This window comes from Podarcis bocagei, assembly GCF_964188305.1.
Source record: "Podarcis bocagei genome assembly, chromosome: Z".
Classification (NCBI taxonomy): Eukaryota; Metazoa; Chordata; class Lepidosauria; order Squamata; family Lacertidae; genus Podarcis; species Podarcis bocagei.
This window is the reverse complement of record NC_138140.1, coordinates 8,458,479-8,480,534: the sequence shown is the minus strand read 5'-3', so window position 1 is coordinate 8,480,534 and position 22,056 is coordinate 8,458,479. Positions and strand designations below refer to the sequence as shown.

The 22,056-nt window shown below is 44.6% G+C and overlaps 1 protein-coding gene across 6 annotated transcripts in view; it reads right to left on the bottom strand.

Moving 5' to 3' along the window:
* The window catches only part of TNC (tenascin C), an 83,270-nt gene extending 65,692 nt beyond the window's left edge, over positions 1-17,578 (bottom strand). For 2 of the 6 annotated variants that reach the window (XM_081179594.1, XM_081179595.1), the window contains exon 1: positions 17,179-17,578. The gene's annotated coding sequence lies outside the window, so the exon portion shown is untranslated. The remainder of the gene's footprint in view (positions 1-17,178) is intronic. The other 4 variants (XM_081179596.1, XM_081179597.1, XM_081179598.1 and 1 more) reach the window with 4 other exon arrangements.
* Between the last annotated feature and the right edge of the window lie 4,478 nt (positions 17,579-22,056).

The following is a 22,056-nucleotide window of genomic DNA, read 5'->3' as shown; positions in this document are numbered from 1 at the left end:
CTGCCTGAAACCCTGAAAAGCCACTGGCACTGACTAGATGGACCAATGACTAATGACCAGTGACACTAACTGAAGCTAGAGGGACCAAAGATCTGACTCAGTAAAAGGTAGCTTCCTATGGTGCAGGGAAGCTGCTCACCAACAGTAAGCACCTGGTTAGCAGACCAAGGAAGCACACAGACCACCTAATTAATGTCTTCCCCACTAGAGTAAGATGCATTTGATTTCTGCTTAAAGTATAGCAATTACTCCCAGATTTGCATAAATCAGCATATACTAATTGCATAGAATTATATAATCCTAGAGTTGGAAGGGACCCAAGAGTCATCTAGTCCAACCCTCTGCAATGCGGGAATCTCAGCTAAAGCATCCATGACAGATGACCATCCAGCCTCTGCTTAAAAACCTCCAAGAAAGGAGAGTCCACTTCCTCTCGGGGGAGTCTGTTCCACTGTCGGACAGCTCTTACTGTCAGGAAGTTTTTTTGACTGTTCTCCTTTCTTGTAACTTGAAGCCATTGCCTTGAGTCCTAGCCTCCAGAGCAGGAGAAAGCAAGCATGCTCCCTATTTCATGTGACAGCCCTTTAGATATTTGAAGATGGCTATCATATCTCCTCTCAGTCTCCTCTTTTCCAGGCTAAGCATATCCAATTCCTTCAAGCGTTCCTCATAAGGCTTAGCTTCCAGACCCTAGATCATCTTGGTTGCCCTCCTCTGCACACATTCCAGCTTGCCAACAGCTTTCTTAAATTGTGGCACCTAGAGATGGACACATTTGTCCCTATTGAAATTTATTTTGTTAGCTTGTGCCCAGTTCTCCAATATGTTATTGTCGTTTTGAATTCTGAGTCTGTCTTCTGCGGCATTAGCTACTGCTCCCAGTTTGGTGTCACTGCAAATTTGATGAGCATCCCCTCAATTCCTTCATCCAAATCATTTATAAAGACGTTGAACAACAATGGGCCCAGGACAGAACCCTACAGCACCCCACTTGTCACATTTTACCAGCCTCCTCACAAGAATATCAAGGGGAACTTTGTTAAAAGCCTTACTGAAATCAAGATACACTATGTCCACAGCATTCCCCTGATCCACTAAGTTTGTAATTCCATTAAAAAAATAAATCAGATTGGTCTGGCATGACTTATTTTTGAGAAACGCATATTGGGTCTTAGTAATCACAGCACCCTTTTCTAAATGCTCACAGACCGACTGTTGAATTATCTGTTCTAGGACCTTCCCTAGTATCAATGTCAAGCTCACGGTCGGTAGTTACCTGGGTCTTCCTTCCCCACCCCCTTTTGAAGATGGGGACAACATTTGCCTGGCTCCAGTATGTAGGGATCTCACCTGTTCTCCAATAATTCTCAAAGATCGTAGACAAAGGCTCTGAGATTACATCCACAAGCTCCTTTTGTACCCTTGAATGCAGATCATCAGACCCTGGAGATATGAATTCATTTAAAGTAACTGGGTGTTCCCTTACTACCTCTTTTCCTATCTTGGGCTGCAGCTCCCTCCTTTCACCATTTATTCTGTTATCACCAGGCTGGGCATCACTTTCCTTTTGGGTGAAGACAGAGGCAAAATAGGTGTTGAGTAGTTCCATCTTTTCTCTATCACCAATAGCATTTTTTCGTCTTCCCCACACAGAGGACCTACCATTTGCTTGTTCTTCCTATTACTTCAGACATTGCTGAAGAAACCTTTTATTATTATTATTATTATTATTATTATTATTATTATTATTAATAACCTCTCTTGCAAGCCTGAACTCCTTCTGAGCTTTAGCCAGCCTGACTTCCTTCCTGCAACTCTTGACCGCTCTGTACCTCCTTTTTGTCCTCTTCTTTGGTGCTATGTAAGTGACCAAATCCCCATTTGAAATTTCCCCCCAATAAAATCCATTGCTTACATTTCATTAGGCTGCCAGGCTTCCCTAAGCAGGGATGTTGCCTTGGAGGAGTCCAGTACCTGCTTGCTCATCCAAGGCAGAGGTGTGTAACCTCAAGGTCTGGAGCAGAATGTGACACGTCCAGGCCACAAACCTCACAGATGCTGCTCCCCACCTTCCTCCAGTGTTTCTGCTTGTCTGGAATATGCCCTTGAAGTGTGACAATGCATCTTGATTGCCTGAATGGAGGGGCCAGAGCTGTAAACACATGTGGTTTTTTGTTTGTATAGAACTTTCTGGCTTCTGCATAGTTGAAATGCTGCCTTCTGTAGAAAGGTCCTGATTGTGGAGACAATCTTGATTTCACCCACCCACCCACCCACACTGATGCTGTTGCTGGGAGCATTCCACAATTCTGGGGTGGGGGTGGGGGGTAGAAATCTGCTCAGTGGTCACATCACAGTCATTCCCATTTTACAGAAATCACTTTAAAAGGTAACTGCAGATTTCGCTTCATAACTTTCTTTCCAGCTAAAGGCTTACATTTTAAAAAACAATGAAAACTCAAGATTCTAGGGCACCTGCCCAGAGCAACAATAAAAGCTTTGTGTGTGTGTGTGTGTGTGTGCCATGATGTCTGGCTGACATCCCCCACCTTGGTAGAACTAATGAGAGCCAGTGTGGTACAGTGTTTATAGTGTCAGACTACAACCTGGGGGATCAGGGTTCAAAATCCCTGCTCAGCCATAACACTCACTAGATGACCCGGGGCCATTCATGAACTCTCAGCCTAAATGACTGCACAGGGTTTTTATGAGGATCAAATGGGGAGGAGGAAAAGTAGGTATGCCACCTTGAGATCCTTAGAGGAAAGGTGGGATATACTTCTAATAAAATAAATAAAATAAAATAGCACAAGGCAGAACAGTACTTTGCCTTCGCCGAAACACACACTGGAGTTTTCAGATCAGTTTTCCCCACACCCCAACTACATGTGCAACCAGTTTCCCCACCACCCTGTTTCCAACCACCCCTCCTTTTTGAAAAGACATATGTGGAGCTGGCAAAGATCTGAAAAAGATCTTTTTTAAAACATGCCTTTGGAAAGTTCATTTGCCAAGTTACACATGGTCGGGAGCTCATTTTTTGTCAATGACTTCACTTTGAATTATGCCAAGCCCTTTACAGCTTTCATACATATAGGCCTTGTAATTCTTTTCTCTTTTTTTGTCACCCTTTGTACTCCCTCACGCACCAAAATAAATTGCAGCAGCTAATGTGTAGTTTAAACATAAAGCTGATGTTTCAGTTTCAGGATCCTTGGGATATCTTTTTTGAAACACACACAGATCACAGATTCTATAGCACACCCTCCAATATTTCAAGGTGGGCAAATTGGGACACACACACACACACACACACCATCCTACCACTTACACACCCACTCACTGATGCCTGATGCCCACCCACTTGCCCCCACCTTTCACCCACATTCACTTCCACCGCACATACACCTGATGTCACCTTACCTTTGCTCACTCATGCATGGGCATGCCTGTCAGCTGGCTGGCTGCTGCCATGTCCCTCTGCCTGCCACCACACACACACACACACACACACACACACACACACACACACAGGGCTACAGTGATGTACTTCCAGAAGTGGCACCGGCTTCCAGAAGTACATTGCTGTGGCCCTCCTTGTGTGTGTATGGCGGCGATCAGTGGCAGCCAGTCAGTGAAGGCGCAGAACCAAAGAAAGCAGTGAACCATAAGAAATCCCAGGACATCCTGGGTTGGAATCGGAAGCCAGGGTGGCTTTTGTAATTCCGGGAAGTCCGGGTTAAAATGGGGCAGTTGTTCAGTATGCTACAGGCCTTTCTAATATGGTGTTATAGCTATTAATCCACTTACAGAATAGCTGTTCCACTGGATGAAGCCAATCTGGGTTTTTTTATTACAGAAAAGTTTGACCCCGCCGAGCCTGGTCCATTAAGGCAAAGAGGCTGTTGCCCCACCAACCACATTCTGCCCAGAGCCAGACTCTTCTAATCTTCTTTCTTACTTACAACCAGCCCAGGACACAGCCCTGGCTGAGAGCTTCCACCTCCCCCTTAGTCTCATGCTGCCCCCTGTAGAACTCAGCAGGGAGGAGGATTATTGGAGAAAAACTAGAATGAATTCAACTCTGCATGTTATCAGCTCTAGTTTCACCTGCTTCTGGGCTCCACACCTTCCACCCCAAGTGTCCCAGTGGCTGAACCGGATTTAGGGCATCAAGGATTCTGTCACACTGGGAGTTGAGCCTAGGGGCGCCTCAGGGATTTACAACTATCATGTAGTGAATTGATCAGAAAGGGGGTGGGTAGGCCACCAAATTTTGGCCTCACTCAAGGCACCACTGAAATTTGAAAAACCAAACTCCACCCCTACCAGTGGGCACCATTAACTTCCTCTTACCACCCAGTATGATGGAAACAATTTCCATGTCTGCATCAGTGATATCCGTCTTTAATGGCAATGGCTGAGAATGGAAACAAGCAGTTCAGATGTGCCTGCAGGCCTAAAAGGGCCAGCGCCCTCTGCTGAAAGATGGTGTGCTGTATCTCCACTTTCTCGTTCTCCTTCCCAGAGAAGATAATTTTTTGATTTCACCACATCTGACAGAACTAGGCCAAGCAGCTGTGGGGATGTGTGGAGGAGATTAACACAAGCCTTCTAGGAACCATTTATGTGGTCTCGTGCATGGTGGAAAGGGATTTTTCGTCTTCCCACACATGTAAATACACTAGTTCAGAAATGTTCTTAGCAAGCAATGGATGGAACACTCGCTGAGCAACCCAGGAATTATTTAGGAGGAGGGGGCAGGAAGTTCATCAGAAGGAAAACTTATCGACTCACCATCCTCATAAAAGAGAGTGGAGGTACATTTAGGCCACGTTGTACATTTAAATCAGTATTAATGCCATTTTGAATAGTCCTGGCTTCCCCAAAGAATTCTGGGAACCATCCTTTGTAAAGGGTGCTAAGAGTTGTTAGGAGACCTCTATTCACCTCAAAGAGCCACAGCTCCCAGAGTTCCCTAGGAAAGAGGGATTGCCAATTATTTTTTTGCTGATTTTCAATAATTTTAAACAAATTACTACCAAATTAATTCAAATTATGTTCCTTCTTTTTCCCTCCCTGCATTGCTGCTCCAAGTACATTAGCTTTTCCAACTTTCATTTCAATATTCATTTATCCTTTCTCCCTGCGCATCCCTAGGAAAGAAGGCTTGAACCACTCTGAAAATTGTAGCTCCTTAAAAGGACTAAGGGTCTCCTAACACCCTTAAAAAACTATAGTTTCTAGTTTTCTTCTGGAGAAGATATGTTTAATGCTGCTTTAAATGTGTGGTCTGTCATTAAAGGCCCTGGTGACCTCTGTGGATAGCCTTTTACCAGCTTTGTCTGGTCATATAACGATAACTTGGCTGGTGTAGCCCAGGTAAGTTTGAGGCTGGATTACCACAAAGCACTTTATTTGGGACTTCCTTTGGGCCTGATCCAGCTATTGCAGAATGCAGTGGCTATACTGCTGAAGGGAGCAGATGACTAGCAGCTTGTGACACATTTGCTGAAGCATCTGCACTGGTGGCCCACATGCTACCAGGCCAAGTTCAAGCCTTTTATGTTGATAAAAGAATACCGTAAGGACTCTCTGAGCCCTTATAGTGCAGCTTAATCACTGAGATCATATGGAGGGGCACTGCTACTTGTCCCCTGTGTTACAGATGCCTGAGTGGTCTCAACTGGAAGTCAGACATTTAGCGTCCCATGCTATGGAATATTCTTCCAGTAGAGAGTTGAAAGACATCCTCACTTTTGAATTTCAGACATTTCTTGAAGACCGTTTTATGCTGAGAAGGGAACAGAATGTGATTCTCTCTCTCTCTCTCTCTCTCTCTCTCTCTCTCTCTCTCTCTCTCTCTCTCTCTCATCAATCTATCTATCATCTATCATCTATCTATCTATCTATCTATCTATCTATCTATCATCTATCTATCTATCTATCATCTATCTATCTATCTATCTATCATCTATCTATCTATCTATCATCTATCTATCTATCTATATCTATCTATCTATCTATCTATCTATCTATCTATCTATCTATCTATCTATCTATCTATCTATCTATCTATCATCTATATCTATCATCTATCAATATCCACAAACACACAGCTAGATTTGTCTGATCATGACAATGGGTCTTAACATTAGTTTGGGACTATAAATGGTCAAACAGTGAAATGAGTTAGCAAAAGGGGAGGGAACATTTCAGAGACTGTAGAAGTAATGTTTCTGTTCTTACTCAGCACCATTGAGATTTTTGTTTTGTTTTGTTTTTTGAGTATTGACTTCAGAATTGACAAGTTGGAATGGATTCAGAGAAGCACTCCAGGGAACTAAATGGCAAACTTCTGTGGAGAGATTGAAGGCACACTGTGTATGTTGTTTAGCTAAGAGAAAAAGGATTTACAGAAAGGAGAAGCTGTCAGTTTGTATTTAAAAGGATGTCAGAAGTAGGGAGGGAGAGAAGAGGAGGAAAACTGACCATCCTGTCTTCCATAGCCAAGACAAGGAACAATGGTTTGAATTTGGGGATATTTATAAAAGGCTTCTCATTCAGATTTGTCTCCTGACTTTTCGAGTTCTGAAAATGTCCTGATGATAATAATAATAATAATAATAATAATAATAATAATAATAATAATAATAATAATTTTATACCCAGCCACTCTGGGTGGCTCCCAGCAGAATTTTAAAAATAGAATCAAACATTTAAAACTTCCCTAAACAGGGCTGCTTTCAGATGTTCTCTAAAAGTCAGGTAGTTGTTTATTTCCTTGACATCTGATGGGAAGGCATTCCTCAAGGTGGGTGCCACTACCAAGAAGGCCCTCTACCTGGTTCCCTGTAACCTCACTTCTCACAGTGAGGGATCCGCCAGAAGGCCCTCAGTGCTGGACCTCAGTGTCCGGGCTGAGCAATGGGGGTGGAGATGCTCCATCAGGTATACTGGGCCAAGGCCATTTAAGGCTTTAAAGGTCAGCATCAACACTTTGAATTGTGCTTGGAAATGTACTGGCAGCCAATGTAGGTCTTTTGGGACTGGTGTTATATGGTCTTGACTGCCACTCCCAGTCACTAGTCTCGCTAGATATACAGGGAATGAACAGAATTGTTCCAGCTCTGACCTGTTGGTCCCATCCTGTTTGAGTGTTTGGATGATGGTGTAAAAAGTTATTCTTTGCCTAAGTGATGGATGTAGCTCAACAAGAGGGCACCTGTATGCAAAAAGGTACCAGAACAATTGATAGAATAACTTTACATTATCTCCTTTGGACCCACTCTATGATGGTGCTATGCATTTCTGCACTTAATTCAAAATGTGGTAAGCCAGTCCTTGCTCAATCAGCTGAGTGCTGCACTGGACCTCTGCCCTGAACTCCTTCCCTAAGTGCACCACTGATTTAACAAGGAGAAAACTACAATATGCATTTAGCTCTGAGCAACAGATGAACAAATCAATAGAAGCAGCCTTCTGTGAGCAAATCTCCATATGGAAAAGATAGCAGTGTTCTGTTTTGGAAGAATGGACCTTGGGTGGATCTACACACAGGGAAAAACCCACTGTAAATAAGTCAGAAATTAAATTGTTTTAACAAGAGGGGGGAATGCTATGGAAGATTGCTTAGAATTGTTTTTATTTTATTTTTAATTTTTGCTTTCTGGCGTCATCTGGTCGGATGTTTATAATGTATTCAAAACACTGTTTCTTGACTAATGTAGTTGAGTCCAAGCTTGAATCCAAGGGATTTCATACTAGCCTGATTTCCTTAGCACAAAACATGGGAGGGGGAGTGATTGGGGGCACTTTGCTCCTCCTTAGTCATCCTGCTACTATGCTTGTTTGGCTTAACATATCACCTGAACTTGAGTCATGGTTTAGCTCTCCTGGATAAACCATTAACCATAAACCCTAGGACAGGGGTTGGCAATGTTTACCTCACCTGAGCCAGTTCACTCCAGTGGAGATCCCTCCACGGGCCGGATGGTGTATGAGTGCGCGTGCAATTTCCGACATCTGTGCCTGTGCAGACACGATTTCTGGCACAACAGAAGCAAGTCCGGTTTAGCGCAGTGCGTGGGGACTCACCGAGCGGGCGGATCGGTTTGGGGGCAGCTTGTGGGCCAGTTAAATGAAACCCATGGGCCACTTGTGGCCCATGGGCCTTAGGTTGCCTACTTCTGCCCTAGAACAAACCTTGGTTGAAGCTTGTGGTTAGTCTGGAAACAGCTAAACCAAGAGCCTGGGTTTGGATGACATACTAAACAGAACTGTGGCTTAGCACAGCACAGTGGCAGAATGATTGGGGAGGAGCAAAGTGGCCTCAATCACCTCTCCGTAGCTCACATGTTTGCACCAAGTCACTAACGCTATCCAGTTTCAAACTGGTAAGTTAGCGTTGCTTTCAATTCCTCCCAAGGAAACAGATTGGCACAGCACTGTTCCACATATTTCACAGCAGCAAAGCTGAATCTGCTACTCTGTATACACTGAGCACCCATTCCTGCCAAATATACACTAAACAGCTAATCTGGACTCAACATGTGTGCTTAAGCAGCCCTGTTTGGCGATTCTGCTCACAGTTAACACCACCACATGAACACAGATCAGGGCTACACCAAGTAGCCTCTCTCCTTGCCATCTCCACATAGGATGGAAATTTCTCATGGGAGGGGGAGATGTGGCTCAATGGTAGAACATCTGCCTTGCATTCTAAATGTTCTAGGTTCAATTTTTGGCATCCCCTGGTAGGGCTGGGAGACACTCTTGCCTGAAACATCAGAGATTCTCTACCAGTCATTGTAGACAATTTTGAACGAAATGGACCAATGGTCGGACTCCGTATAAGGCAGCTTCCTGTGTTCACACTTATAGACTATAATTTGAAACCCCTATCACTCATGTCACACCCCTTCACCTCAGGCCACACTCCTCACAGGCGTTCCTTTGCACCCTCCTCCTTTTGACTAGCTAGAATGTGTCCTTGAACTCTGGTGGTGGCTCTTGCCACCTGCACGTCAGAGAAGGATGTGTAAGTTAGTTCACATTTGTCCTTCCACCCCTTTTGCTTTTAGCACTGCCCAATACTAGCATGTGCCCCCTGGAAGGTTGCGTAGAAGGGAATGTGGCTCTTGGACTGAAAAAACAACAACCCTGCTTCTGATGTGAATCAGGCCAGTCTATTCACACAGAGGTCTCCCTCTGCCACCAATCCCAGCTGCAAGTCCTTAAAGCTCTCCCTAGCATTTTCTAATCAAACAAGAAACATTCTCATGAGAGAAAGGGCAATCAGGTTTCTGCATAATGAAATGTGTATTTTAACCTTAATTAGATGGACATGGCAGGCTCTGCCTACTCATTATGGCTGAAGACATGTCAAGTCTCCTTTCAGCTCCTCAGAAAGCAGTACTGAAACCCACCTCCCATTCCCGCACCCTCCCCACACATCCTGCTTGCCAGACAGACAGCCTCTTGTCAGGCCAAGGAACTCCCAACTCTCCGGCTTATTTACATCACATTTGGGGAGGGGGATATTTCAGGATTTCCTGGACAAGTGCCTGGTTCTTAATTTTTCCCACATGTGGAGAACATTTGCCACTGACAAAGAGAGTCTGAGGAGAAGAAAATGCTGTGGCCAAACCTGAGAGCATCCTTTGAATACAAAGCAGATTATTGCTCACTGTTAACAGCTTTGTGTTTCTCCAGCAAATGGGTCACTAACTTGTTCATTTTTGTTTCATCCTCAGGTTTCCTTCTGATATTTGCTGGTTTTTGAATTAGCAGTCAAAGTTGATTTTTGTCTAGCAGTCGTGTCCATGTCAAACTCTAGCTCCAAAACTAACACTGTGCACAGTCCCCCACTGACTTGACCCAATTCAGGCCAACCTGGGGAATCCAAGATCCACCCTCAAATCAATTTGGGTGTGGGGCTAATGTTTAATAGGATTTTTAAACCCTAATTAAACAGGGGCAGGAGCTTCTTCCTTCCCCATCCACCAGCCATGCAATAGACAGGAGGGTTCAATCTTGCTTGGTGCTGCTTCACCAGTGTGTTCCCTGAGGGGAATTTGCTGGTGTTGCCTACATCTTGCCTCCAAATGCCATGTTACCAGAGCAATCCACTTTTGGGGAAGGAAGTCTTGAGGAACATTTTTGCAAAATTCAGGGGAGACACATTTAAGTTTGTGCATTATTTCATGAAGTGCAGATGAAGCAGGTTTTCATTAGCATGTGAACCGCACTGAATTTCCCTCCCATCCTCAGTTCAAAGTCCATTTGGACACCTTTAGCCAAAGTGATACCATGCATCCCTAAGGTCAGAAATGTCCTGAGAACGTTAGGTGTTAGCAACCTTGCAAGCCCACAGTCAGCAGAGGGCAGCATTAAGAGCAAGAGATAGTGTATTTTCCCCTATGTGGTTTCCTGCCAAACTCGCAAAGCTCCGCCCCTTCCTTCTCTCTTGCAGGAGACAGCCACGAGAGAGTAGCTCCACCATGTTGACTTAGAATTCAAAGCTATCCTTATAAATATGAAGTAAGTGTAAATAAAAAAAACATTTTCTTCTTTATCAACGAAACCTCAGTTTTATTTACTCTTTTATGCAATTCTAGTAATATGTGAATGAGACAAGTGGTGGAGGGAGTGGATAGCTCCAGCTCCCGTCCCTCCAACTTTCCTATATAAACCTAATTAAAAAAGAAAAGCAATTAGAACATTGCACGGGAAATTAGTCTAGCAGCATCTGAAGGGCAGCATGCTCCCCATCCCTATTCAAGGCAGCAGCATGAGGAGACTTAGCACTTGGACAGCTGATACAACTACCGCCCTAATCAACCTGCTTCCATCACCCCTTATCTTATCTCAGGTTCTGCCTAGTCAAGCACCTGTTCACATCTGCTGTGTTTCTACCTGCACCCAACTTCCTCCTGTTGCTTTCTGAACTTCAGCAGGTGCTTTTGAAACATGGCTCAGTTGCTGGAAACTGCAGTAGGGAAGAGATGCTGTTTCATTCAGGTGCTGTTTGCTGTCTACTAATTGGGACATCCTGGGCTAGAAGGACTAATCAGCTTACAATGTATATACCCCATCTTTTCCCCTGAAGGGATTCAAGGCTGAAAACGAGAACTGCTAAAAATAGAAAAATCAATCATTAAAATACAATTAAACATTGATAGAATTCAAACTATATATTATTTAAACTGCAGGTGGTGACAGCAGTCATGAAATTAAAGACGCCTGCTTCTTGGGAGAAAAGCAATGACAAACCTAGACAGCATCTTAAAAAGTAGAGACATCACCTTGCTAACAAAAGTCCGTATAGTAAAAGCTATTGTTTTCCCAGTAGTGATTTATGGAAGTGAAAGCTGGACTATAAAGAAGGCTGATCGCCGAAGAATTGATGCTTTTGAATTATGGTGCTGGAGGAGACTCTTGAGAGTCCCATGGACTGCAAGAAGATCAAACCTATCCATTCTGAAGGAAATCAGCCCTGAGTGCTCACTGGAAGGACAGATCCTGAAGCTGAGGCTCCAATACTCTGGCCACCTCATGATAAGAGAAGACTCCCTGGAAAAGACCCTGATGTTGGGAAAGATGGAGGGCACAAGGAGAAGGGGACGACAGAGGACGAGATGGTTGGACAGTATTCTCGAAGCTACCAGCATGAGTTTGACCAAACTGAGGGAGGCAGTGGAAAACAGGAGTTCTTGTCGTGCTCTGGTCCATGGGGTTACGAAGAGTCGGACACAGCTAAACAACTAAACAACAACAACAATTTAAACTATATTAAATATGTTTTAACATACCAGGATTTACAATAAAAACAGCACAACACCAGCCCTTTAATTAAAAGCAGCCAGCCCCCAAAAGCCTGTTGGAGCATAAAAGTCTTCACCTGCCAGGGGAAGGACAGCAAGGAAGGAGCCAGTCTGGCTTCTCCAGGGTGGGAGTTCCAATGTCAGGGAGCAGACATTAAGAATACTTCTATTGGACTCTGGAAGCTTGTGGCCAAATCCCCACTATAGCCTTACAGTACCCCACTCTGCTTATTTCTTTTACCTCATCTCACATCTTTCCACCTCCTTGACCCTCAATTATGAGATTGCAAGACATAATTTCCAATTGCGTTGAGGAACCTCAGGCCACCTGGAGATTCTTTCTAGACTACACAACACTTCACAGCCACACCTGCTGTTCCCAGGTCACACCCCTCACTGACTTCACTTCACATCCCCCTTTTGTTTTCTTTGCTGGAATTGAACTCCGATCATGACTCTTACATGCCTGGGTGGAGGGCAGAGAGGGATGTGTGAGGGTAAGGAAACCAGTCTACTGTGTAATGGTAAAATTCACATTTGTTGCTCTGCCTACTTTTCCTTCTGGCCCCATCCACCACTGGTATGTGACCCCCAGAAAATTACCCAGAAAGCATGTGGCCCTTGGGCAGAAAAGGTTCCCCCACCCCAATATATGATCTCTTTTGGAGGAAGATATAGGATATAAAATTAATAAATAAATCAGTATAAGAAATATAGTTTTACAGTTTTTCAGAAACCTAAAGCAAATCCCTTTTAAGCTTTAGAAAGCAGAGAGGACTTATATTCCAACAAGCAAATTGTGTGTTTCTAGCCTTGCAGGCTTATGAGGTTCTCACTAGCCTTTTCATTCAGCAAAATCTTTAGGGCTCACATCCTGTTTTTGAATCTGATATACAGTGGTACCTTGCAAGACGAATGCCTCGCAAGACAAAAAACTCGCTAGACGAAAGGTTTTTCCATTTTCGATTTGCCTCGCGAGACGAATTTCCCTATGGGCTTGTTTCGCAAGACGAAAACGTCTCGCGACTTTGTTTCCTTTGTCTAAAAACAAAGACATGTTTTGTTTATAAAGTTAATTTATTTTCCCTTCAATTTTTGAACTGCTCTTTACAGTATGTGTGACTTTAAAGAGCAGTTAATAAACTGTTGTTGTACCAAATTTGGCTTTGTTTGGACTTTTTTTGACCATAGGAACGCATTAATTGATTTTCAATGCATTCCTATGGGATTTTTCGCAAGACGAAAAATTCGCTAGACAACAAAACTTGCGGAACGAATTAATTTCGTCTTGCGGGGGCACCACTGTATACTAAACCAGTTTGTGGGTTCTGTATGCACCAGAAGATTCCATTCATGCCAAAAGCTTAAAGTCTGAAAAATGGTGGAATTGATCAGAGCTACTTTAGTCCCTCTCAAGTTCTTATTCCCTCCCCTCCCTTCAGAATCTCCTGACACACAGCAAATTAGCATGCAAAGAAGAACCAACATGCAAACTCCTCTCTTGATGTACTAGCTTTCTACATGAAGGAACCACTCTCAACATGCAGACTAATACACTGGCATTTTAAAGCAGAACAGTCCCAGCTAGGAGGGCTGTTCAATTTGCATCTTCTAACATATCAATTGACATACCAAATTGCATAGCTGGAAGGACCATAAAGGCAATCTCTGACCCAATCATGCATCTAACGCAAGGTTTTCCAAACTTAGGTCTCTGGCTGTTGTTGGACTATGATTCCCATCAACCCTGACCACTGGTCCTGGTAACTCTGGGTGATGGGAGCTATAGTCCAAAACCAGCTGGAGACCCAAGTTTGGGAAACCCTGATCTAAAAATAGGCTCATCACCTCCTTACCTGACCCACCTCATTTCTCAGGGCAACCTACCTAGACAATAGGTAGGCTGATTACACATTTGGATGTTGCTGCACAAATAATGGTCCTGGCCCCTTGACCAACTGTAATAAAGGTACAGGGACCCCTGACCATTAGGTCCAGTCGTGACCGACTCTGGGGTTGCGGCACTCATCTTGCTTTACTGGCCGAGGGAGCCGGCATACAGTTTCTGGGTCATGTGGCCAGCATGACTAAGCCACTTCTGGCAAACCAGAGCAGCGCACGGAAACGCCGTTTACCTTCCTGCCAGAACGGTACCTATTAATCTACCTGCACTTTGATGTGCTTTTGGACTGCTAGGTTGGCAGGAGCAGGGACTGAAGAACGGGAGCTCACCCCATCACAGGGATTTGAACTGCCAACCTTCTGATCGGCAAGTCCTAGGCTCTGTGGTTTAACCCACAGCACCACCCGTGTCCCAACTGTACTACTGAATATATAAACTAATCTACAGTATTCAGGGCATTACTTCCCAACACAACCTGAACTCTAAACCGGAAGAGTTTTGTAATTCCCCCTGCTAAACATTGACTGTTTGTGTGAGAGTAGAATCCCAATAAGAAGGAGAGGTCTCATTGTAAACCTGTCTTCCACCTCTGGTAGCCAGGTGTGGAAATTGTTTCTCTGCTAAGGTTACGTTCCCATCCTGCCAGTGCTTATCTCTTCAGATTATTTAGAACTGCTTGTTTTAGTGGGTTGCATTTTCTCCCCAGCAAAAGTGGAACCAGTTATACTTTCAGCGCATTAAACTGATCCACGACTGTGCCATAAATAAATTACCAGTTGCTTTAAAACAATAGCCATTGGGAGCACTGGGAGCACTACATACTGCTTTGTGTGCGCTTGCAAGGGGATGAAATAAGACACAGTAGTGAAATAGGAGCTGGCAGGCAGCGGGGGCGGGGGGGGGGAGTTGCAAGTGCACACACCCCTCTGTCCAGGCAGTTTCTTGGCAGTCCCGGGCAAGTCTAGTCAGTCAGGAGTAAGCCACACTAAGTTCAATAGCACTTGTTCCCGGGTAACTGTGTGTCAAGTTGAAGCCTAAATGTGCTACTGGCTGGGTTGTATTCAGACTTCCTCATAAGGGGATGCTGAAAATGGGTGCTGATGCAAGGAGGGCTGTAAGCTGAATGTGGTGCAATCTGGCTGGTGTGTCCCATGTGCTTTCTCGTGCACAATCCACAGCCTATTCTGATGCATGTTCTTGGCACATCCTCTTTTCATTTACTCAGAAGTGAGTTCAATGGGACTTATCCCAAATGCAGTCCTCTAGACCTCGCTAGTTGGAGGCCACCATTGCCACTGTCCTCAGTGACACTTCTTTTACCCAGCCACATCCCCTTCCCAGCCTTACACCATACCCTCTTTGAGCATCACCCCCCCCCCAGACTCTGACTCCCCAGCTGGGATATGTCCTTAAACTTGGATGGTGCCTTTTTGTTGCCTGGGTGGAAAACAGAGAGGGAAGTGTGAGTGAAACTAGTCTACTGTACAAAGCAGGGGTGTAGTGTGGAGGGATCAGGGGTTCCATAGCCTTGAGCACATGATTTTGAAGGGGCGCAAACCAGGCACCTTCATGCAGGGATCCCCATCCCAGCCTGCCTGCTGCTGGGGGGTGGGTCTCTGGGTCCTAGAGCCCAGCCTGGCCTCACTGCTGTGTCCCTGGCCCCCTTGCTGAATGACCTCCCAGTGTTGCGGGGATTCTCCTGCACAGCCAGGCAGGTGGTGTAGTGTAGCCCCATTTGTCTGAGTGGGGGAGCTTTGTTTTATTTTATTATTATTTTAGTCTGAAACCAGTTCCCCATCCATGGTGTATAAGACTGCAGTGTTGTGAATCTAATCTTGCTTCATTGTGAGTAATTCTATTAAGCAAACCGGGAGTTAGTTTGGAGCAAACACTCATAAGGTCAGGCTACTGCTCTCTCTCCCATGGGACTGAGTAGTAGATGCAACATGATCCTTCAGGCATTTCCTCGGACACATTTTCTGTTATGTCTGATGGGGTGTTTAGTTAGGAATACAACTTTAAATGGCTTAGATTTTAATAGTCGAAAACAACCTCTCCTCTGTGAAAAAGCTGCTTATCAAAAACCCCGTGATAGTTTCCTTTAAGATTCCAACTTTCACTTTAGGCAGAATTCAGTGCAATCTTCAATGTGGATTTCACAGCACTGATGCTTTTTAACTGTGTGATAGTTCTGAATTAAAACTGTAAGCCTAAGCACACTTAGGTGAGAGTAAACCCTCTTGAACACAATATTAACCATATGGAGAACAGATCCCCATTGAAAATCATCAACATGCTTAACTTAGGTTCAATAGTTTCAATGGGTCTACTCCAAGTAGAATTGTTGGATCCAGCCCAGTGGGTATGGCTTCTGAATGAAATAGGACCAGCCAGTCTCAGATCCATACTACATCACACAAGACTTCTGAAGTACTTGGGAAAACGGGCAAGAAAATGTTCCATTAATAAAAACCTACAGCCTGTCCTGAAAGATATGATACAACTGCATGTAGCTGGCAAGTTGAGAAGCTAGATCCAGCTACTTAGCCAAGCCAAGGGTTACAGACCCGTTTTTCTTCTCATTCAACTCATGAGATCCCATGCTTACACAAATGCACTATTCAGCCACCTGGTGCACAGAAAAGTGTAGAGATGAATAAAACTATCAGAGTGATAGGCTGCTCAGTGTGGAAAAAAAAGCAGCTTGCTTCAAGAGCAGTGGAGAGGTGGGAGAAGAGAAGCATTTTCCATCCTCTGGCACAGATCACCCTCTGTTTTCAATAGCCAAATGAAAGAAAGATACATGCTGAACTTTGCCTTTAAATTTTTTGGTCTGGAAGCCAGGCGCATACATTTCAGGAAGAAATTGGAATCCACCGCCAAACACAAGACGGGCTTCTTTCTTTCTTTCTTTCTTTCTTTCTTTCTTTCTTTCTTTCTTTCTTTCTTTACAATGAACAAGGTTCATTTGCATCTTTAAAAGGTTACATTCCCAATGCTATCAGTTAATCTCCATCACCCCTTGAAGTCTCAGAAACATGAATGACCCCCCCCCCCATCTCCCCATCCTCACTTGCCATTTTCATTGTGTGTTTGCTTTGCTACTTTAATTGGGGTGTGTATGCCTGTGTGCGTGCATGCACACTCTTCATTAGCATGCCTTCATCTCTCATTCATTCATTGGCTAATTTATGCATCCACTGAAAACACCATAGAAACACAGATCTGATCCCATCTGGCATTACACAAAATAAACAAACTTTTAAATTTCTGCATATCTATATCTGTATCTATATCATCTATATCTTTATCACCTAGTAATCTCAAAAGCATCTCCAAACTCCAGCAACTCAGAAAAAAAAGAACTATTAAAAAATGGAACCTATTCTAACACATTCACTTTTCCATCCCCTGAAAAATGTCATGCTCAATGTTGGAGAGAAGACTTACCTGCTTGCCTTTGATATGTGTTAGTTCCTTGTGCTGTGTCAAGTCTCCAGGGGATAAATAGGATGCTTTACTCTTGTCCGCTTCTGTCTTGAGGGGAAAAAAATCAGAAAACTTGTCTCATCTATGGTATAGACGGGACAAGTCAGAGAGAGAAAGACAGAGAGAGGGGGAAAGAGAGGGAGGGAGAATGTTTGACAGTAAGGCAAACTCTGGTTGGAGTAAGCAGTTTCTGCTGGTTTATATAGCTGAGTAGATCCTTAGCTCATTCCACTGTAATGGGATGCCTTCAAGGCACAGACTCTGTAGTTTTGCAGTTGGCAAATTAAAGGCACAGGTCCTCTCTGGACCCTGCGCTTGCTTGTGTGAAAGACACAGGCACTCACATATATAGGCACGGAGGCACAAAAGGCATTTGCATGTAATTTATGATGAGAGGAAGGCATAACCGCACCCCCTTTCCTCCCCACTAAGGGACTGTGTGTGTGTGTGTGTGTGTGTGTGTGTGTGTGTAGGAAACTCAGCTCAAAGCATCAAATGATTCAGAGGGGAGAGCATTTCCCCAAGGAATATTGCACATTTCATTATATTTTTGTCAACACCCACCCACCCACACCCACCCCACACACCCCATCAGATCACTAAGGCTGCCAGGACTCTCTAGCACAGTCCTCTTAAGGCAGCACCATATATCCAGTGTGTGCATGTGTACACACACAAATGTGAACTAGTTTTCCAGTGCTCATGAAAAGTATATGCTTTGTTGATAGCTGGGGCATCTCAAAAGCAGATGCTTAGGTGAATAGAGTCAGCTGCGATTTTTATTCGAGGAATTTTATGCCTTGCGCAACCTGCTGGAGTTGGGGCTACACTTGGTCTACAGGTGCCTCTCCCAGAGTTTTGACAGTGGCAGACACTCACTGACCCCCGTGCTGACAGCTACCAAGCTGGGCACGGTCTAGGTAGAGAGCCTGCCCTACACTCAATGTCTCAGCTTGATCAAGTCCCAGACCTCTTAGAATCATAGAATTGTAGAGTTGGAAAGAACCATGAGGGCCATCCCATCCAACCCCCTGCAATGCAGGAATCTTTTTGCCCTATGTGGGGCTCAAACCCATGACCCTGCGGATAAGAGTTTCATGCTCTATTGACTGAGCTACCTTGTATTGTGCCAAGGACATTCACAACACCCTTGAGGAGTGCTCAAACAAGATCATGGGCAAAGCCCCATCCCAGGGGGTCCTTGAGGGCTGCCTTCAAGGTGTTTCTGCCAGATGTTTCAGCTTGAATTGCTGGGCGAGTGTCAGTTCCCAATGTGACCAGAAGGAGGCAGTCCTGTCAACAGAGACAGACAATGAGCAGAGATTCCCGTGGTCCTACCTTCTCTCCTTCCTTCCTTTATAAAATCCTCCCCATTTTAATATTTTAATGGGGTGAGGGATGTTTCAAATCATTTTTAAATTGTTATGTGTACTTTTTAAGTTAGTTTTCTATAAGTTCATTTGTTTTTAAGGGGAGAGGGCCAGGGCTGCCTCAAAAGTACGGCCTAGCCAATATAATGGCTGGGGAAGTACAACTTGGGTGGATAAAATGGCCCTACTCAAAGCCTTAGACATGCCTTTACCTCTGTGCACATGGGTGGTCTGACACTAAGTAAAAGTGAAACAAAAGAAGTGCCATGGTCAGATCACTTCCTGGCGCAACTAGACTTCTGTGCAACCCTTCCCCTCTGAAAGGAGGTGGCACCAATTTGAATGGTCCAAATAGTAGGGGATACATTATCCCATGTTGATGGCCTCCCATCTGATTCCCTGGAATGCGGAGTTAACCAGGGCTACCAATTGTCTGTCTCCAAAGTGCCCTCTCTGCAGCAGCAGAGGAAGCTGCTTGGGTGCCGCGGGGCCTCCGGAGTCTGCCTGCCTCCTCCCACTCAGCCACCCTACAGCTGGGGGGGGGGGGGAGGCAGCGGGCGGACCGTTTGGGCAGCGTGGAGCCTGCGCACACCCAAGCCACCGCGTCTCTCCCAGGAGAGACACGTGGCTCGGGTGCGCTGCAGGCCCCGCGGTGAGTGCCGCCCGGCATTTCATCACCCCCCAGTGGTGATACCTGGGGCAGCCCACACCCACCACCCACCTCTTCCTCAGTCTCTGCCTCTCTGATGCTGCAGAGAGGGCACTTTGGAGACAGACAGTTGGTAGCCCTGGTTAACTCCGCATTCCAGGGAATGAGATGGGATGTCATCAACATGGGATCAGGAAAAACTGGGAGGATGGGGACCATGGGGTGATAAAATAACCGCTGAGACTGCTAGAGCACCATTGGTGAAAACACAGGTTAGAGTTCAATGTTGAGCCTACCAAGTGGCAATAATGATAGTAAAGAAGGCCTTCTTCATCATCTCTTTTGCATCTGCTGAAAACAGTTCCAGGAGACTCTTTCATGTAGTTTAACAGTACCACCTTCTCCATCAGGGTCGTGTAAGCACTCCAAAAATTATTTCGCAAAGTCCCCCCCCCCAGATAAACTCGCTCAAATTTGGAAAGAGGTTGACTCCACCACAGGGTTCCCAATCCATTATATGTGTGTGTGTGTGTGTGTGTATGTGTGTGTGTGTGTGTGTGTATACATATATACCCCTTTGCTGATTCAGCCACTCCACAGCCCCTGTGTGGGTTTGCAATGAATCATCTAGCAGCATCAGCTTTTAACTGCTCTACAAAGCATTTAACAATGTGTGGGGCAAGGTGAGAGGAGGGAGCCACTTACTCTGATGGATGGATGTCTGATAACTTTACATGCAGTTCTCACTTCCGACAGAAGCACACATGCTGGAGCCATTAGCCAACCCGGAGACTAGTTTCGGGGGGGGGGGGTGTTGGAGCAGAGAGAGAGAGAGATTCACTGTTTTCTTGGGATGTCCCTAAAGTAGGGTGATACAGTAGGATGCATGGAAAGAAAAGGCTGAATTTGCTGAGGAACACAAGGAAACCATTGGAGAAAACAAAGCATTCAGGGGCACAACTGAGAGGCCCCATCATGTGTTGATATTAATATGGTTTGCAGAACAGACATTATCTCTGTGGAGCCAGAAAAAAAATGAAGCTGCAAAACCCCATCCAGTCAGTCCAGCGTCCTGATCTCACAGTGGCTGGCCTAATGCCTGAGAAGCCCAAGGAAGGGCAGACCCTGAGCACAACAGCGATCCCAACATCTGTGATTTGCAGCAACTGGTATTCAGGCATACCGTCACTGACTGTGGAGAATGGAGTATTCATCATGGCCATCAACAGACTTCTCCTCTGTTGATTTGTATAATCCTCTTTAAATAAAAATAAAAATACACTTTTTATTTCATTTCATTTAAAAAAAATTATTAAAGACTTCTTAGTTTACGAAAATACGTGCTTTGTATCTTTTCAAGTTGTGTTTTCTACAGATAAGTTTCATTTGTTGTGAGACATTAGTGTTGCATGCAGTATTAGGTTGGGAAGAAAAGGGGGAGAGGGGAGGGGGAGTGGTGAGCGGGGTGGGGTGTTAATGCTTCTATTCTACTACTTAGTGTATGTGGAGAGGGGGTTGTGTCAGGGTCACTTGTATGGGTTCTCTTACTATTCACTTGTTGTATTTCCTCGGTGGTGAGAGAGGTGGGGAGGGTGGCCTAGGAGGTGGTTGTTTATCTTTGGTTGGCTGGGGTAGGTGGATTTTAGTATACTCATTGAATGGGGAGGTAATACAAAACTCTTCACAACTGGTGCAGCGTAATGGTTAGAACAGGGGTGGAGAACTGTTCTGAGCCTGAAGGGTATAATACGGTACCTAATGGGCAGCTTCCCAAGTGCCTTTGCCTGGTTGGGATGTGTCCTTGAACCGTGCTCATTAACACCTCTTGCTTTCCTGGATATACAGTGGAGAGCTGCATGTTTAGAAACTTTTGGCTTTTGTGTGGCTGGAACGTAGCTAACTGTACAAAAGTGAGAGCCTTATCTGTTGTCCTGCCCATCTTTGGCTCCACCTTCTCCCACAATTAGCATGCAGCCTATGGAAGATTGCCCATAGGGATAGATCTGTCAGTTCTGGTTCTCTTTGTCTCTCCTTTTCCTCATCTTAAATTCAGTTCTTCATATTGCTGCAGGAATTTACCCCTTCTATACATATAAAAAATTATTCATGTTTTAGTGCAATTTTCTCTTAATAAACACATTTTATGTAGGCAATTTGCCAGTCGTGTAGATTTTTGCAAGGCATTTAACTTAATATAATGCATGTTTCAAGCTATTTTCATTAATTTATTCATTTTTTATGCACACTCCCCCCTAATTTATACATTTTTGTACACATTGTTTAACTGGAGAACTGCATAACAAAATTCAAAGAAGTGCTGATTTCAAAGAATGTCTGTGTTTCAGTTCTCGTATTGTTTTGGAAACTGTAAATAGAATTTCTTCCCCATCTCTACCAGTAGTTCAATGACAGGTACTGAAGTGCTGAGTATTTTTGCCAGGCCAGAAGTGTCTTTGAACTCTGATGTGGATGGAGGACAGAGAGAGGTGTGCGAGTAAGTGTAGAAACTAGCCTACTGTACAAATCTAAAATGTACATTCATTTCTCTGCCCACTTTTGTCTCTGGTCCAACCCACTATTTGAATGAAAAGGTTTCTCCGAAGGGAATGTGGCCCCTGGGCTGAAAGAGTTTCTATACCCCAGCCGTAAGCTTTCCTCAAACAATGAAGTCGTTCCAAGCTTCTGTTGATTTTCCTGGCCCTTTTCAACACCTACTCCAGCCCCGCATATCTGGAAAGGAAGCCACATGGGACAAGACCCTCTGATTAAGCCGTATAGTGTGTACAGTTCCTTCAGCCCTTGTGTTTTCTTCTGGGCCAT